At 41.0% G+C, this 20,160-nt stretch overlaps 1 protein-coding gene across 3 annotated transcripts in view; it reads left to right on the top strand.

Moving 5' to 3' along the window:
- Window positions 1-14,115: 14,115 nt before the first annotated feature.
- pou6f1 (POU class 6 homeobox 1) overlaps window positions 14,116-20,160 on the top strand; it is a 132,624-nt gene continuing 126,579 nt past the window's right edge. For all 3 annotated transcript variants that reach the window (XM_060820947.1, XM_060820945.1, XM_060820946.1), the window contains exon 1: window positions 14,116-14,431. The gene's annotated coding sequence lies outside the window, so the exon portion shown is untranslated. The remainder of the gene's footprint in view (window positions 14,432-20,160) is intronic.

Here is a 20,160-nt window from a genome sequence, read left to right as displayed (position 1 = left end):
ATAGAGGATCTGGATCAGTGCAGGCTTGGAGGGCTCTAATTTTCTTTGTTCTTTGCTCTTTGTGTTACCAACAGTGCTATCCAGGAGCTCAGTAATAACCTACTCAGTGATGCTCAGTTTAGGTTCCACAAGTACCACTCAACTCCTAATGTCATTACAGCCTTGGTGCAAACATGAACAAAAGAGCTGAATTTCAGAGGGGAGGTCGGATTGACTACCCTTGACATCAAGGCCACATTACACCCAATATGGCATCAAGGAGCCTGAGCAAAATTGGAATCAGTGAATATCAGGGGGCAACTCTCTGGTACTTGGAGTCATACCTGGCAAGTAGGAAGATAGTTATGGTTGTTGGAACTCAGTTATCTCAGCTCCAGGACACTACTGCAGGAGTTTATCAAGGTAGTGTCCTCGGCTCAACCATCTTCAGCTGCTTCAATGACTTTCCTTCCATCATAAGTTCAGAAATTGGCATGTTCGCCAATGATTGCGCAATGTTCAGCACCATTCATGACTTCTCAGTTACGAAAGCAATTCATATTCAAATGCAGCAAGATCTGGACAATATCCAGGCTTGGGCTGACAAGTGGCAAGTAACATTTATGCCACACATAAGAGATAATCTAACCATCACCCCTTGACATTCAATGGTGTTACCATCGCTGAATTCTCCACTATCAACATCCTGGAGGTTACCATTGACGAGAAACGGAACTGGACTCACCACATAAACATAGTGACTACAAGATCAGGTCAGAGGTTTAAAATACTACAGTGAATAACTCACCTCCTGACTCCCCAAAGCTTGTCCATCATCTATGAGGCGCAAGTCAGGGGTATGATGGAATACTCCTCACTTGCCTGGATGGGGGAAGCTCCAATATTCAAGAAGCTTGACACCTTCCAGGACAAAGCAGCCCCCTTTTGACTGGCACCACATCTACAAAGATCCACTCCCTCCACCGCCGATGGTCAGCAGCAGCAGTGCGTATTATCTACAAGATGTGCTGCAGAAATTTACCAGGGGTCCTTCGACAGCACCTTTCAAATCCACAACCACTTCCATCTTGAACGACAAGAACGATAGACACATGAGAACACCACCACCTGCAAGTTCTCCTCCAAGATACTCACCATGCTAATTTGGAAATATATTACCATTCCTTCACTGTCTCTGGGACAAAGTCCCGGAATTCCCTCCTTTCGTGAGTCAGCCTACAGCACATGGACCTCAGTGGTTCAAGGCAGCAGCTCACCATCACCTTCTCAAGGGCCACAATGGACTGCCAATAAATGCTGGCCAGCCAGAGACACCCATGTCCCACGAATAAATTAAAATAAAATAATTCCATCATCCTTGTTCACATACCTCTTTGTTTCTCTTCCCTTCAATCGCTGTCTAACCTGTTCTTCAAAGTTGAGATGATTTTTGTTTAATTCCAGGCACTGACCACCCTCCTGTGTGCAAACAAACTGCCTATCACATCTCCTTTACACTTACTCCCTTTTACCTTAAACCTCTGTCCCCTACCCTGGGAAAAAGACTTTAACTATTCATTCTATCCAGGCCTCTCATCATTTAGTTAGTGATTAGCACTGCTGCCTCAGCGCCAGAGACCCGGGTTCATTTCCTGCCTCAGGCAACTCTCTGTGTGAAGTTTGCACATTCTCCCTGTGTCTGCATGGGTTTCCTCTGGGTGCTCCGGTTTCCTCCCACAATCCAAAAATGTGCAGGTTAGGTGAATTGCCCATGCTAAATTGCCTGTAGTGTTAGGTGCAGGGTAAAGGGTCTGGGTGGGTGCGCTTTGGCGGGTCGGTGTGGACTTGTTGGGCCGAAGGGCCTGTTTCCACACTGTAAGTAATCTAATCTTGGGCGGCACGGTGGCACAGTGGTTAGCACTGCTGCCTCACAGCGCCAGAAACCCGGGTTCAATTCCCGACTCAGGCGACTGACTGTGTGGAGTTTGCACGTTCTCCCCGTGTCTGCATGGGTTTCCTTCGGGTGCTCCGGTTTCCTCCCACACTCCAAAGATGTGTGGGTCAGGTGAATTGGCCATGCTAAATTGCCCGTAGTGTTAGGTAAGGGGTTAATGTAGGGGTATGGGTGGGTTGCGCTTCGGTGGGTCGGTGTGGACTTGTTGGGCCGAAGGGCCTGTCTCCGCACTGTAAGTAATCTAATCTAATCTAATTTTGTAAACTTCTAATAGATTGCCTCTCATCCTGCACTATTCAAGTAAAAACATTCCAAGTTTGTCCAATCTCTCCTCATAGCTAATGCCCTCCAAAGCAGGCAACATGCTGGTAAACCATTTCTGTACCATCTCCAAAGCCTCCACATCCTTCTGATAGTGTGGTGACACAATATTCCAAATGTGGGCTAACTGAAGTTCTATAAGCTGCAAGATGACTTGCCAAATTTTATGCTCTATGCCTCGACTGATGAAGGCAAGCATGCCATTTGCCTTCCTGACGTCCATAGCTACTTGGTTTGACACTTTCGGGGAACTGTGGACCTCTACACCTAGACCTCTCTGTATGTTGATATTGCTGAGGGTTCTGCCATTAACTGTATACTTCCCTCCTGCATTCAATCTCCCAAAATGCATCACCTCGCACTTGTTTGGATTAAACTCCATCAGCTACTTCTCCCCCCAAGTTTCCTGCTGCACCAGCTGGCAATCTTCCTCAGTATCCCTGATGTTTGGGTTGCCTGCAAACTTACTAATCAGGCCACCTACACTTTCCTCCAAATCATTATATATATTACAAACATCAGGGGTCTCAGCACTGATCCCTGCAGAACACCACTGGTCACAGAGCTCCATTCTGAAAAACACTCCTCCATCGTTAATCTGTCTTCTACGCCTAAGCCAGTTCTGGATCCATTTTATCAGCTCACCACAGATCCCATGTGACTTCACCATGATGGAGCTGGCCAAAGGCCTTGCTAAAGTCCATATAGCCACAATTTATTTACTGTACCTCCTAGTACAATTGTTTGTACTCTTGGACATTATCCCCTGTAGCCTTATATCCAAATCATTCATGTTAACAGTGGACTGAAGTGATTCCAGGACAGTACACTGCTATCAGCTTCCAATCACCCTGAGAAACTGTCCTGAACTCCTCTACTGTAACCCATTTATAAATCTAATTCATTAATCTCTCCCTTATTCTGGAGCCTTTAATCTTCTCTTTTAGTCTTTTTTGTTAGCTAAACAGCAGACAGAAGCTTGCCACTAGATTGCCTGCATTCCTGACCAAATGTTTAAAAAAGTGTGTGTGATAAGGAATCAAGAGAGATTGGGACTTAGTTCCGAACAACGTTATCATGATAGAATACCATTAGATCTAAAATTGTGAAATAATACAAAAACAAACTGCGAGATGCTAGAAATCCAAATTAAGAAATAAAAAGGATAGAAATACTCGTCAGACATGGCAGCATTTGTGGAGAAAGATAAGTGTTATTGTTTCAGGTTGATGACCTTTCATCGGAACTGAAGAGAATTAGAAATGCAAGAGTTAATAAGCCAGTTGAAGTGGGGCTCAAGGGTAGAAAGAACAAAAGTGAAGATCCATAGAGGTAGAGTGCTGGAAAGATTAAATAACAAAAGAGGTTTGTTGCTACAGTCAAAGAAAGCAGTTAAAGATCACACAACACCAGGTTATAATCCAACAGGTTTAATTGGAAGCACTAGCTTTCGGAGCGCTGCTCCTTCATCACAACCCCCTGATGAAGGAACGTTGCTCCGAAAGCTAATGCTTCCAATTAAACCTGTTGGACTACAACCTGGTGTTGTGTAATTTTTAACCTTGTACACCCCAGTCCAACACCGGCATCTCCAAAGAAAGCAGTCACAGGTATAGTGAAGAAACAAGAGCAGCCGTCAGAAATGCAAAATGATGCAATGCAGAAAGAAACAAGCCAGCTAAAAGTCTTCCTAAAATAAAAACAGAACAGGATGCCTTCATGTCTTGAGTTTGAGGTCTAAAATTGTTGACGTCAGTATTGAGTCCAGAAGGCTGAAGACACTCAAAGAAGTCCGATTAATCATAACTTCTGCTGCTAAAATTCAATATTTATCCCTTCCAGACTAGTGCACTGTGGTTGACGTAGGTTCCACCTATTAACAAGCATGCAACGCTTTACTGAAAAAGACATTCTGTCGAAGCTTTTTATCTTTCAATCATCAGGACAACTCATTGGTATGCCAATTCAAGGGATAAAACAAAATTTGTAATGCATGAGCAGAGTGCTGATTGGTAAGGGCAATACAATTGAGAGTGCACTAGTTAATGGTGAGTAACAGAATCCAATTGTCAACTAACAAGCAGACTCCTCTCATACAGTACAAACCTTGGTTTTCAACTGAAACTGGTATTCCTGCGAAACGCCCTGTGAGTTTAAGTTGAAAAGATTCACTTAAGTGTGTTTTTTCAGCAATATTCAACAGCATTTATTGGCTCCTACTGACTGATCTCAAAATGATACATTTGGTATACGATACTGGTGATACATCTATTAATAGATTTAAAAAATCTGAAACTATTTGCTCACAGGAGGATTTTGATATTACTCTATTATACTTCCAATCTTAATTGAATTTCAGTTCAAGTTCTTGGTAAAATTCAGTACCAGGATGTGAAATTTGCTGCCTGGCTAACATTTATTACCCATTCCTATTTGCACTTGAGATGGTAGTGGTGAGCTGCATTCTTGAACTGCTACAGTCCTTGGGGTATATGGATGCATACAATGCTGTTGGAGGGGGGGGAATTCCAGGATTCTGACCAAGTGTCACTGAATGAACAGCCAATATAGTTCCAAAACAGGATGATGTGCAGCTTGAAGGGAAATGGGTTGATGCTCCCATGCATTGCTGCACTGGCCTTAGAGATAGTTGAGATGGTGAGTTTGGAATGTGCCGTCAAAACAAACTTGGGCAGTTGCTGTAGTGCTTAAGAGTTAGTTTCTAGGGGCCATCACTTGGAATAAAAGGTATTCTGGTTGCTTGGCAATCCAGTCCACCAATAGACAGATATAGAAACATGGCAGGAGCACAGACTTCCATCCCTTCATTTTATTTTTAGCTTAAAAACTAAAAAGAAAACAAATCTAGGTGGGTAGAAATACTGGAGACAGCACATAAACCACCTGCTATACACCCTGATATTTAGTTCAATTGATGCCAAGAGATCTTGGCACTCCTCCAGTTCTGACCTCTTGAGCATCCCCGATTTTAATCGTTCCATTATTGGTGGCGATACCTTCAGCTACCTGGGCCTTAAGGTCTGGAATTCTCTCCCGAAACCCATGTGCCTTGCTCGCCTCCTTTAAAGCTCTTCTGAAAATCTATTTCTATACTTCATGCGTCCTTATACCATCGCATTTGACTCAGTGTCAAATGGTGTTTATTTGTAAACATTATGTAAAGAGCCTGGCTATATCACAGCTGCTATACAAATGCAAGCTGCTGTTGTTTGTGAAGTAAAACAGCTGTTGTTTTTAATTGGCTTTCTATTATTAAAGTGTTAATCAGACCATCTTTTGGCAGATTAAGGAGGGGTATGCAACCACACCAATGGAATTATATAAGCCAATTTGTATAATAAAAAATGTAAAAAATGTAATTGCTACAGAACACAATCCATGTGATAATGCAAAACAATATGCTAACATTATGGACAGAGGATGACCACTGGCCCATCTTGCCTACCTTTGCAAACCTCCCATGTTCCTTACTGTGGTTCTGGAATTAATCACCCCATATTCCTTTCCTAATAGATACTCACCCATCTATTTTCTATTTGATTCTTCTTCTGGGAATCTGTTACACAACCCTGTCATACATTTTAAAATAAAGTTGTCCAAGTTTTCTGTTTTCTTTTGACATGACTGACTTTTAAACCATCTTCTCTCGCCCTTACATTGTGTATAAGACAGGAATACTTTGATGGATCCAAGCTTTTCATTCCTATGAAATCTTAAAAATCACCTACAAACAACAGCCTCTCCCCATAAATCTCCTTTTCCAAAATGGAAAAACAATTCATTTTTATAATTTCTATCAATGACTAAATGAGGGGATTAAAAGCACGGTGGCTAAATTTGAAGATAACACAAATTTAAATACTAAAGTATGCTGTGAAGATGACATAACAAGGATACAGGTTGGTTAAGTGAGTGGGCAAAATTTGAAGATGGAGTATAATATGGGAAAACGTGAAGCTTTTCACTTTGGCAGAAAGAATAAAAGAAGAGAATGATTTCAATAGAGAACACCTACAGAATTCCAAGTGACACAAGGATTTAGGTGTAGAATTGCACATGTTACAAAAAGGTTAGCATGCAGGTACAGCAAGTTATTGAGAATGCTCATGTGATGATATCCTTTATAACACAGAGGAGGGGAATAAAACATAAAAATAATGATATTATGCTTCAGTTGTACAGGTGAGAGCAAATCTAAAATACTGTCTGCAGTTTTGGTTCCCATATTAAAGGAAGATTGTAAATATGTTGCAGATGATTTACTAGATTGGTATCTGAAATGAGCAGGTTATCTTAGGAGGTCAGATCATACAGGTTGGGTTTGTTTTCACTGGAGTTTTGAATAGGAGGGATGATTTAATTGAATGTAATAAAATCCTGAATGGTCTTAACCAAGTGAATTTGGAAGGGATCTTTACTCTTGTTTGTGAGCCCAGAACTAGGGAACATGGCTTTAAAATTAAGGGTTACCCATTTTAGGAAAGAAATAAGGAGGATATTTTCCTTTCAGAGGGCTGTGCTACTTTGGAACTCTGCCTCAGAAGGTGGTGGAGGAGGAGTCACTGAATATATTTAAGGTGAAGGTAAATTCTTGTTAGGCAGGGGAATTAAAATTTGCCTGGGTTAGATGGAAATGATTCATTGAATGACAGTGCAGGCTTGGAGGGTTGAGCGGCCTCCTAATGCTCCTAATTTGGATGTTTCGGTGTTCTCATAAATCAGCCCTCTCAGTGAGAAATAAGCCTCAGTCCTTTTCTGTGTGGTATTGTGGGGAACATTTAATATGCATTGGCCAACTCTCAAGTTATAAATCAGCAAGTTATAAAAAACAATTGGCCAACTCTCAATTTATAGATCAGCAAGTTATAAAGGACTGTGGCAAAAGGTCGGAGACAGTAAACATGACACAGGCTGAATGCATACAAAATCTCTAATCTTGTAACGGCTCCTTGTATATTTTGAACTGCAGATTTTAGCCTAAACAAAACATCCGTACACAGAAATAAAGTTATGGAATGACGTGAATGATTGATGTTTCGGAAAACCAATAAGACGAAGTGCAGTGTTATGTATGATAAACATTTCATGATAATTTGTCACTTCTCAGCATATTTTAAAGTATATAAATGTTATCCTTTCCTTTTTAAAGACATGAGAAAACATGGGAGCCTGGGAAACCTTTTTGTCTCTCTTGTGTGTTTTAGCCAAAAAACTGCATGCAGTGTTTGTTTTTAAATAAAGACTGACCGTGTTTCAGTTCAAGGTTGTTTTTGAATCTTTGTCTAACATGTTGAGTTTGATCTCACAGATCCCAGCTAATTAAAATCCGATTCAACATCTGGACTCTTTACATTTGTCCCACATTGAAACTGATGATGGAGCTGATGGAACTTTGTATATACAGTTTGTAATTTATGAAACACAATACAATTTTCTACGTCCCCATTGACAAATAAAGCTGCAAGAAAATCTATATTGTATTAACTGACACTTAACCCACTCACGATTGAAAAATTGTATCTCATTCAAAGTGTGTAAAAGTATTGAGACTCCTATTGCCCTATGTTATACTTTAATTCATTAAATCAAAGTTATGGAACTAATTATCCATCTTAGTCTTATCCAACTTCTAGAATGTATATCGTCCAAGCTTTGGATCTTTCAAACAGTATCATCTGATTTACCTTGTTTTCTATTCTGTTCTTTTCAGTCTTAGTGCTATCTCATATGATTGGCCTTCATCTAGGTTTCTAAATTTTAAAGAAAAACTGGAAATAGATTCAGTCAATCATGCCGATAAAAGAACTTAAGATGGCTGCATCAAAGGAATTGTATACAATTAAACCAACCTTTACTAGATTATTAGGGTGCCCTACCATCATATTAAACATAAATCAGTTGTTGATTAAGCTTGGTTTTATTTTGCAGTGTCAGCACAATTGTAGTCATGATTTGGAGATGGCAGTGTTGGACTGGGGTGTACAAAGTTAAAACTCACACAACACCAGGTTATAGTTCAACACGTTTAATTGGAAGCACACTAGCTTCCAATGGAGGACACAATTGTAAGGCACAGAATTTATAGCAAAAGTTTACAGTGTGATGTAACTGAAATTATATATTGAATAATACCTTGATTATCTGTTGAGTCTTTCATCTGTTTGAATACCATGATAGTTTCACTTCTTTCATGCGTAAATCACAAAACGTTTTTTTTTAAAGTTGCATTCTCAGGTGAACTGTAACAATTGGTGTTAGCTAGACAATATGTTGAAGGTGTTAGCCCCCTGTGTTCTCTGTGAGGTTGTCTGTAACCCACAGACAAAGTCACAATGCTACATTTCTCCAGCTTCCATCCAAAACATATTAAAACAGCCATCCCCTATGGACAAGCCCTACACATACACCAGATCTGCTCAGATGAAGAGGAACGTGACGGGCACCTGGAAGTACTCAGGGATCCCCTCATAAGAATGGGGTACGATGCTCAACCCATCAACCGCCAGTTCCGATGTGCCACAGCAAGGAATCGTAATGACTTCCTCAGGAGACAGGCACAAGCTGCAACCATCAGGGTACCCTTCATTGTTCAGTACTTCCCAGGAGCTGAAAAACTATGCCATGTTCTTTGTGACCTGCAACACATTATCAATGAGGATGAGCACCTCGCCAAGACCTTCCCCACACCTCCATCCCTCGCCTTTAAACAACCACCAAACCTCAAACAGATCATTGTTCGTAGCAAGCTGCCTGGCTCTCAGGACAACTCCATACAACCCTGTCAAGGTAGGCGCTGCAAGACGTGTCAGAGTGTGGACATGGATACCACTATTACACGTGGGGACACCTCCCATCATGTATGTGGCAGGTACTCATGTGACTCAGCCAATGTTGTCTATCTTATACGTTGCAGGCAAGGATGCCCTGAGGCATGATACATTGGGGAAACCTAGCAAAGGCTACGGCAACGGATGAATGGGCACCGCACAACAATCAACAGTTGGGGAACACTTCAGTGGTCCAGGACATTCGACCTCGGACTTTCGGGTGACCATCCTCCAAGGCGGACTTTGGGACAGGCAGCAGCTAAAAGTGGCTGAGCAGAGGCTAATAGGTAAGTGTCATACCCATAGAGATTACCTCAACCTGGACATTGGGTTCATGTCATGCTACAGGTGACCACCATTGCACTATACACACACACAGACACTCCTGCACAGACACACAGGCGCACCTATACACACACATACACATGAACACATATATACACAGACACTCACATACACCCTTACAGACACACACACTTCCACACTCACACATGCATCCTCTCAGAGACTTCGACCACTCTACACTCATGCACACACATATACACTCTCTCTCACAGACACTCACAACCCCCTCACCCCAGACACACACACACATTCCCACACACACACATGCACCCCCTCACAGACTTAAGACACTCTACACTCACATATACACTCTCTCTCACACTCACAACCCCCCAAACCAGACACACACACAGACAGACACAAAGACCCACACGCACACACATATATATATATATGTTTTTGGAGTGAATTTGCACTTGCAGAGTTACATTGTACTTTGCTCAAAAACTGCATGAATTCATGTAAAACTCTGTTATCTCACATTTTAGATTAGTATCAATCTAAACATCATGGCACAGACAGAGAACACAGGGGGCTAACACCTTCAATATATTGTCTAGCTAATACCAATTGTTACAGTTAACCTGAGAATGCAACTTTTAAAAAAAAGTTTTGTGATTTACACATGAAAGAAGTGAAACTATCATGGTATTCAAACAGATGAAAGACTCAACAGACAATCAAGGTATTTTTCAATGTATAATTTCAGTGACATCACACTGTAAACTTTTGCTATAAATTCTGTGCCTTATAATTGTGTCCTCCTTAACCACCTGATGAAGGAGCGGCGCTCCGAAAGCTAGTGCTTCCAATTAAACCTGTTGAACTATAACCTGGTGTTGTGTGATTTTTCACTTAGCACAATTGTAGAGTGGGTTTAAATGGAAAATATGATTTGTTAAAAGTGGTTGCTTTATATTTTGGAAATAAATTGTGTACAACTTGTGTGAAGGAGTATTTTTGTTTTGGTCACTGTCCATTTCTAGGTAAGAAACGTTTGGGCCAAATGCAGTACATTTAAAAGAAAATCTCCTATTTTACCAGGCCAGGCACAACATTTTGATTTCCTCAACCATATTATCCAATTCTTTTGCTATTATCTTATACAAATATGACCAGTTTTGTGGTATGGACCAGTACTTAGTGGGAATTAGGTTCATTCTACAGTTAATTTCACATAACCTCCTTGATGATTGAATAGGTAATGGAGCAGTATCACATAAATGAAGTTTCAGCCCCTTCTCAAGAGAGAAAGTGGCCCAGAAGATTGGTGAGAAGGTGAAACAAGCTAAATTTGCTATTCAGAAACAGGACTTCTTGGTATCAAAGAATCTTGAATTCAGTCAGAAGCCAATGTAATGGAGGGCAACTCATGATGATGTATTGAGTCAATTATTTGAATTCATATTGTCTTCTGAAAGTCCCTCAAATTTTGTGATATTAGCTGCATTTCGAAGTGAGTTTGGGAATGGTGTGCACTATTATGTTGAATCTTGTTAATAGCTCACTGTAAGTGAGGTAATTGCTGACTCCCTATGTGTTAATCATCACGAGAACAGCATATTGAAGAAAGTACAGCATCTGGATTATATCAGATAACGTTTTCTTACAGGAACTACTGCTAGACTGTTGAGTCATAAGATTGAAAACAAAATACAACATTTTAAAAGAAAGTTTTCATTATGTTATCATTGGGTGTGAGGTTCCTATTTTTGGTAAAGTGGATGAGATGATGGCTTTTGTCAATTGACTGAACTAATTGAATGAATGTCATAAACTATACCTTTCCTGAGAATGGCTTTAATGTGAATGAAAGATAGTAGTTAATAACGATGCATCTGCAATAATGTTTTTTGACAACTCTCAAGCTGCCAACGTAGTGTAAATATCAGAAGTTTTATGCAATGTGCAACTGGAATAGAAAATAACTGATCAACAGAGAAAATCCAAAATCAGCGATGTAACATGCTCAGCTCCCAGTGGCTGTCCTGCATTTATTGTTCAAGAATGATTTCATACTGGTAGTTCTGGATGTAAGTTTGCTCGCTGAGCTGGAAGGTTCGTTTTCACACGTTTCATCACCGTACTAGGTAACATTATCAGTGAACCTCTGGTGAAGCACTGGTATTCGTGGCCTGTTTTCTATTTATGTGTTTAGGCTTCCTTGGGTTGGTGATGTCATTTCCTGTGGTGATTTCATTTCCTGTTCTTTTTCTCAGAGACTAGATAGTAAATGGGATCCAAGTCAATGTGTTTGTTGGTAGAGTTCTGGTTGGAATGCCATGCTTCTAGGAATTCTCGTGCGTGTCTCTGTTTGGCTTCTCCTAGGGTGGATATGTTGTCCAAGTCAAAGTGGTGTCCTTCCTCATCTGTATGTAAGGATACTAGTGAGAGAGGGTCATGTCGTTTTGTGGCTAGTTCATGTTCATATATCCTGGTAGTTTCTATACTACATTATTTTGAATTGTTATGTTGGTACTCATGATACCAAAATGTAAAAATCAGACTTCAAAGTAACCAGCAACAAGATTATTCATTTTGCATTGCTATCTGTCCACTCATATGAATATATCTCTTGATGGGCATACGTGTTTAATCAAGTAAAAACCTATTTGATAAGCTCAAAACAGAATTTTAGAAATTCCTCTACTGGAGGGCAGGGACTAGATGGTTAAGTGCTGTTTGAATGGTGAATGCGGTAATTAAATTGCTGACAGGTACGATCAACTATATTTTACAAGAAATACTGAACTTGTTTTAACTTTATGATTGTACTATAAAACACTGGGTTACAAAATTAGCTCCATGACCAGCCAGAACTGAATACGACGTATTGTTCTAGATCAAAACTTTCTGAAATGTCACAATATGTTGGTCCCAGAAAATAATTCTCAGAATTTAATCACTCTGATCACTCTTTCAATACAGCTAATTCTGTCATTGCTTCCTCATGCTCCTGAAATCAACACAATTTCTGTAAGATTATTACAAAAAAGAATTGTCAGTTGAACCATTGTGGCTCACCCATCCAGAAATACCCTTTGATCGCACAACCACAGCTTCCTGCTGTGCCTTCGTGTATAAACAAACGTAGCCTAACAGCCAGTAGTCATAGAACTGGACCAGCAATCCAGTGGTTGAGTGTTCATATCCTATAAAACTGAATTGCATACATCTGACCTTTAAAGCTACCAAATTGTCATAAACCTTAACTGGTTTACCAGTGTGCCTCAGAGAGGGAAGCTGCTACTTTCATCTGATCCATTCTACATGTGACTGTAGTCTTTCATTATGTAGCTGACTATTAATATTCTCAGAACAACTACAAATGCTTAACAAATTCTCCTTGACAAGAGCTCTTTTCGGTACTGCTAGTAAAAGGCACTGATGACATCCTGTGTGACTGGCTACTGTAAACTTTTCCTTCTCAGCATCCTCAATCTGTCTGCAGTCTTTGGCATGGTGACCATACCATCCTCCTCCGCCCCACCTCTCCTCTGTCATCCAGCTGCTCTCACCTGGTTCCTGAGCTTGAAGATTCAAGCTAACTTCCATATTTACCATTTAGGATCTTACATACTTCAATCAAAACAACCCCTCACTCTTCTAAACTCCAGTGAAAACAAGCCCAGCCTGTCCAATTTTTCATCATAAAACAACCTGCTCACTCCAGGTATCAATCTCATGAACATTCTCTGAACCACCTCCAACACAATTAGATCCTTACTTAAATAACAAGACCAAGACGGCACACATTATACCACCACAGGGGCTCTGACTTTAATGCTGGACACCCTATTTATTTCCTGTTTATTATCAGGACCTCTTTCCATGCTATTAAAAGCTGTACAACTCTAACCCTGCCGATGTATTTGGGAACTGACATCAATACATGTTTGCTCACCTATACAAAATATGTAGTGCTCCTATATACATATTTATATATGTAATTAATTACTATCACTTTATAGATTATTTACACCGTGGAAACAGGCCCAACAAGTCCACACCAACCCACCTAAGTACAACCCACCCAAACCCATTCCCCTAACACTACAGGCATGGCCAACTCACCTAACCTGCACATTTTTGGACGGTGGGAGGAAACCCATACAGACACGGGGAGAATATACAAACTCCACACAGTCAGACACCTGAGGCAGGAATTGAACCCGGGTCTCTGGCGCTGTGAGGCAGCAGTGCTAACCATTGTGCCACCCTAAACATCCTATTATTCTAATACATGAATAATACATCCATATATAGCTTACTATTGTTTAGATTGTTTTTTAAAAAATCATCAAAGCAAATCTCAAAATTCTGATGGTAGGCTGCCTGTTTTTTTCCTTCCCACAGATTCTGCCTGAACCTGCTGAATATTTTAAGCATGTTTCTGTATTCAAAATAAATCTCAAAACTGAAAGCGCAATCACAGTTCTCACATCAGCTTGTCAGTCCGAGACTTGGCTACTTATGCTGGCTCTAAGTGTGTCACATGCTCCCAGTTGAAGTTGTTCGCAGAGATGTTGTCCCTTTAAGGAGGTAAGCGCGCCATCTGTCCTCGCAGATCGGAAAGGCAACATCAACATTTTTTTGTCGTATGCAGACTCGCCTTTGCATAAATTATGTTCATAACGTAGTGCTTAACGAGCAATGTTTATCGAAGCTGGTGGCTTTTTAATTACAAAGGAGGCATCGACAAGACAATTTCCTTAAGAGTTTTGGACCGCCAAACGTTTCCATTATAATGGTGAAAACTGTGAAGAAATAATAAAATATTCCTCAAGGCCCATCTTTTCTAAAAAAAAATCGATGCAAATATTCCTCCGTTAATCAATAGACTTGCCGTTCGTCTTAAATTGAAAACAAAACTCGACTTTTTCCCCCCTTGTAACTTGCTTCAAAAGAATTGTTGGCAAACAAGCTGGTGAAAAGCGGACAGTTTCCGGGCTACTTTCTGCAGCTGAAAGATTAAAAACTAACGGTAAGTAGATGCAGGTAATCCTGGGTGGAGTTGGGGGAGGGAGCAAGCTTTTTCTTTTATATCTGTGTGAGAGTGTGTGCACACATCTCCGAGAAAGAGGTGAGAAGTGGCGGGGAGGAGGACGGAGGTTGTGTCGCCTCATTTGGATTTTTTTCTCCGCCATTAGCATAATTTATAAATTTATGGCAGCAAAGAGCAGTGGCCGATTCTTCTCAAGCGAATCGGCCGCTTGACGTTTTCCGTTGGAGCCGGAGTGCGCGCCATAAACCTTTTTTTTTGCCAGGGATGGTGTGGAGGGAAATATCATTCTTTCCCCCCTCCATCTATCTCCCGAACATTCAAAAGAAATAGAGAGGGGGGGGGGAAATGTATCTGAGGCCCCCGTGAAAACCGAAAGCTCACGCAGGCAAGTGAGAGGCTGCGCATGCGCGATGCTTCTAACGGCCAAACTCAAGTTCGGGGTGTTGAAAAAGGGAAGAAAATATCTTCGTCCCAATCCGCTGATTGAAAAGTTGAATTATCTCCTGTTTTGAATTGCATGACGTGAAGCCGGAAGTTAGTGTAGGAGCCCTTGAATTTTATTTGAATGAAGCGCCCTTTTTTATTTTAAAGTTCTCAACATACTGTCTGAGGAGAAATCTGTCTCTAGAGGAAGACGTCCTCCATAGGCTGTGGTGGTGAACTGTGCTGCATTCATGCTAATTGGGGAAAAGGATCGTGGATAGGGGTATTTTGCGCACTGTTTAAAAGAAAACCCACTTGTTTTAATCCACTTCGAACCATTAAAAGGAAAACAAAACAAAATCCTGCACAATTATGAGAGAAATTTGGATTGAAATTTAGTGAAGGGTGATTTGTAGGTAGAAACTACGGAAAAAACAAATCTCTGCATTCAATAGGGTACGTCCTTTTCCAATGCAATCCAGCCGAGTATTAGGGACCTTGCCAGTGAGAACTTTGTGATGAAAAGATAACTCTGAATAATGCACTTAATAAATGGATGTGAGGTCTCTACCTAGTACCCGTCCAGATATTTGTGGTCATTTATTTTGTGTTAGCAGAGACCGTAGTATTAGTCAGACACAATGCACTTTCTTTGTTTTTTGAGAATTCATGCCAGTAAAGTGACAATGTAAAACATCGTTAGATAAACTGTAACTGATTATTTTATAAGTTATTTCAAAACTGTAGTAGACAACTAATTGGTTACTTCTGAGGAGTTTTTGAGTGATTTATATCACATTAGTATCAATGCAGTATGGAAGTTCACTAGTTTCTAAGTAGACAAAAAATGATTTGGAAGTTTAAATTATAAATGAAATGAGAAAGTAAAACTAAGCATGATAAGGACACTCAGTGGTGTTTGAATTATCATAATGTGTCCTGTCGAAAGCAGGGCCATATAGTTTGCAATCTTTCACGTAAACTTCAAATCACATAGTCATACAGCACGGAAACAGACCCTTTGATCCCACCAGTCCATGTCAACCATAATCCCCAACTAAGCTAGTCCCACCTGCCTGTTCCTGGCCCATATCCCGAGGAATAAGTGAGGACTGCAGATGCTGGAGATCAGAGCTGAAAATGTGTTGCTGGAAAAGCGCAGCAGGTCAGGCAGCATCCAAGGAGCAGGAGAATCGACGTTTCGGGCATGAGCCCTTCTTCAGGATTCCTGAAGAAGGGCTCATGCCCGAAACGTCGATTCTCCTGCTCCTTGGATGCTGCCTGACCTGCTGCGCTTTTCCAGCAACACATTTTCAGCTCTGGCCCATATCCCTCCAAACATTTTCTGTTCATGTACTTATCCAAATGTCTTTTAAACTTTTTAATTGCACTCACATCCCCAACTTCCTCTGGAAGTTCATTTCACATGCAAACCACCCTCTGTGTTTAAAAAAAATTGCCCCATGTCTTTTTAAAATCTCTCTCATCTCACCTTAAAAATGTGCCCCCTAGTTTTGAAATTCCTCCACCCAAGGGAAAAGACAATGACCACTAACTCTATATACACTCCTCATTATTTTGTAAACTTCTTTCAGGTCACCTCTCAATCTTCTACGATCCAGTGAAAAAAGTCTCAGCCTATCCAGTCTTTCCTTATAACTCAAACCTTGCATTCCTGGCAGCGTCCTATATCTCTTCTGAACCCTCTTCAGCTTAATAATATCCTTCCTATAACTGGGCGACCAGAACGGGACACATATTTCAGAAGAAGCCTCACCAATGTTCAATACAACATCAGCATGACATCTTAATTTCTATACTCAAAAGACTGAGCAATGAAGGCAAGTGTTGTCAAAAACCTTTTTTGACCACCTTATCTATATGTGATGCAAACTTCAAAGAATTATTTACCTGCACCACCAGGTGTTTCCGTTCTACAAGTCTCAAGAGGGAGAGGGGCCAGCAGGAGGTCATTTTACACATCGGTACCAATGACGTAGGAAGGGAAAAGGTTGAAATTCTGAAGGGAACTTACAGAGAGCTAGGCAGGAATTTAAGAAGGTCCTCGAGAGTAGTAATATCTGGATTACTCTTGGTGCTATGAGCTAGTGAGGACAGGAATAGGAGGATAGAGCAGGTGAATGCATGGCTGAGGAGCTGGTGTATGGAAAAAAGATTCAAATTTTTTGGAACATTGGAATTTCTTTTGGGGTAGAAGTGTACAAGAAGGATGGATTGCATATAAATTGGAAGGGGACTAATATGCTGGCAGGGAGATTTGCTAGAGCTGCTCGGGAGGATTTAAAGTAGTAAGATTGGGTTGGGACCCAGGGAGATAGTGAGGAAAGAGATCAATCTGAGACTGGTACAGTGGAGAACCGAAAACAAGGTAGGACTGATAAATTAAACTGCATTTATTTCAATGCAAGAGGCCTAACAGGGAAGACAGATGAACTCAGGACATGGTTAGGAATATGGGGCTGGAGTATCACAACAATTACAGAAACATGGCTCAGGGAACGGACAGGATGGCTGGAAAATGGGAAGCATTCAGAAATTAGATAATGAGAATCCAGAGACAGTATATTCCTGTTAGGGTGAAAGGAAAGGCTGGTAGGTATAGGGAATGCTGGATGTCTAAAGAAATTGAGGGTTTGGATAAGAAAAAGAAGGAAGCATATGTCAGGTATAGACAGGATAGATCAAGTGAATCCTCAGAAGAGTATAAAGGCAGCAGAAGTATACTTAAGAGGGAAATCAGGAGGGAAAAAAGGGGACATGAGATAGTTTTGGCAAATAGAGTTAAGGAGAATCCGAAGGGTTTTTATAAATACTATAAGGACAAAAGGGTAACTAGGGAGAGAATAGGGCCCCTCAAAGGTCAGCAAGCGGCCTTCGTATGGAGCTGCAGGAGATGGGGGGGATACTAAATGAGTATTTTGCATCAGTATTTACTGTGGAAAAGGACATGGAAGATATGGAATGTAGAGAAATAGATGGTGACATCTTGAAAAATGTCCATATTACAGAGGAGGAAGTGCTAGATGTCTTGAAATGCATAAAAGTGGATAAATCCCCAGGACCAGATCAGGTATACCCTAGAGCTCTGTGGGAAGCTAGAAAAATGATTGCTGGGCCTCTTGCTGAGATATTTGTATCACCAATAGTCACAGATGAGGTAAAGGAAGACTGGAGGTTGGCTAACGTGGTGCCAGTATTTATGAAAGGTGGTAAGGACAAGCCAGGGAACTATAGTCCGGTGAGCATGACGTCGGAGGTGGGCAAGTTGTTGGAGGGAATCCTGAGGGACAGGATGTACATGTATTTGGAAAGGCAAGAACTGATTAGGGATAGTCAGCATGGCTTTGTGCGTGGGAAATCATGTCTCACAAACTTGATAGAGTTTTTTGAAGAAGTAACAAAGAGGATTGATGAGGGGCAGAGTGGTAGATGTGATCTATATGGACTTCAGTAAGGCATTCGACAGGGTTCCCCATGGGAGACTGGTGAGCAAGGTTAGATCTCATGGAATACAGGGAGAACTAGCCATTTGAATACAGATCTGCCTCAAAGGTAGAAGACAGAGGATGGTGATGGAGGGTTGCTTTTCAGACTGGAGGCCTGTGACCAGTGGAGTGCTACAAGGATTGGTGCTTGGTCCACTACTTTTCATCATTTATGTAAATGATTTGGATGTGAGCATAAGAGGTATAGTTAGTAAGTTTGCAGATGACACCAAAATTGGAGGTGTAGTGGACAGCGAAAAAGGTTACCTCACATTACAACGGAATCTTGATTAGATGGGCCAATGGGCTGAGTGGCAGATGGAGTTTAATTGACATAAATGTGAGGTGCTGCATTTTGGGAAAGCAAATCTTAGCAGGACTTGTGCACTTGGTCGTGGGGTCCTAGGGAGTGTTGTTGAGCAGAGAGACCTTGGAATGCAGTTTCATAGCTCCTTGAAAGTGGAGTCGCAGGTAGATAGGATGGTGAAGACGGCATTTGGTATGCTTTCCTTTATTGGTCAGAGTATTGAGTACAGGAGTTGGGAAGTCATGTTGCGGCTGTCCAGGACATTGGTTAGGCCTCTGTGTTGGAATATTGTGTGCAAATCTGGTCTCCTTCCTATCGGAAGGATGTTGTGAAACTTGAAAGGGTTCAGAAAAGATTTACAAGGATATTGCCAGGGTTGGAGGATTTGAGCTATTGGGAGAGGTTGAATAGACTGGGGCTGTTTACCCTAGAGCGTCGGAGGCTGAGGTTTATAAAATCATGAGGGGCATGGATAGGATAAATAGACAAAGTCTTTTCCCTGGGATGTGGGAGTCCAGAACTAGAGGGCATAGGTTTCGAGTGAGAGGGGAAAGATATAAAAGAGACCTATGGAGCAACCTTTTCACGCAGAGGGTGGTATGTGTATGGAATGAGCTGCCAGAGGAAGTGGTGGAGGCTGGTACAATTGCACCATTTAAAAGGCATCCGAATGGCTATATGAATAGGAAGGGTTTGGAGAGATATGGGCCGGGTGCTGGCAGGCGGGACTAGATTGGGTTGGAATATCTGGTCGGCATGGACGGGTTGGACCGAAGAGTCTGTTTCCATGCTGCACAGCTCTATGACTACCCAAGGCCCTTTCTTTAATACTATAAGTCCTACCTTTGTTTGTTGTATCAAAATGCAATACAATACTTGCTTTTGAACTCTATCTGCAATGTTTCAGCCAATTGACCCATTTGATCAAGATCTCTTTGTAATTTTAGAAAACTTTCTTCATTGTCTACTATGCTACCAATTTTGGTGTCATCGCAAACTTACTGACCATGCCTTCTGAATTCTCATCCAAATGTCTTTGAGTTCAACGGGAAGCTGCAGTCATTTGTATGGAACCATACTCATACCGAATATAGATAGTTGAGAAAACAATCTAAAGCTGGAGCTGTGGATTAAAAGCAATTTCTGTGAACTGTTACTGGTAGCCAGGGTGAAAACTGTTTCTAGCTGTAACAAGAGGTAATAAATACTTTTTGAAGGGGTCAGTGAAGGTTTTGGCACGGACTTCCCACTGAGAAGTTACTTAACATTCTCATCTGTATTGCAAGATTTAATAAGTCTTCAGAATTGGTTTTCTTTTGATGTTGATATCTCTTTGGAGAAAATAAATAAAGAACCGTGCTTTCTGCTTTTACTCTGTCATCTTTTGCAATGCCGTTAGTAGTTGTTACAAATTTATACATAATGCCAGTACAATCTGTTGATCAGTATCAATCCATGGCAAGTTGATACTG

The sequence above is a fragment of the Hemiscyllium ocellatum genome, chromosome X (assembly GCF_020745735.1).
Source record: "Hemiscyllium ocellatum isolate sHemOce1 chromosome X, sHemOce1.pat.X.cur, whole genome shotgun sequence".
Classification (NCBI taxonomy): Eukaryota; Metazoa; Chordata; class Chondrichthyes; order Orectolobiformes; family Hemiscylliidae; genus Hemiscyllium; species Hemiscyllium ocellatum.
The sequence above is the reverse complement of the archived record's forward strand: the minus strand, read 5'-3'. Positions and strand labels throughout refer to the sequence as shown.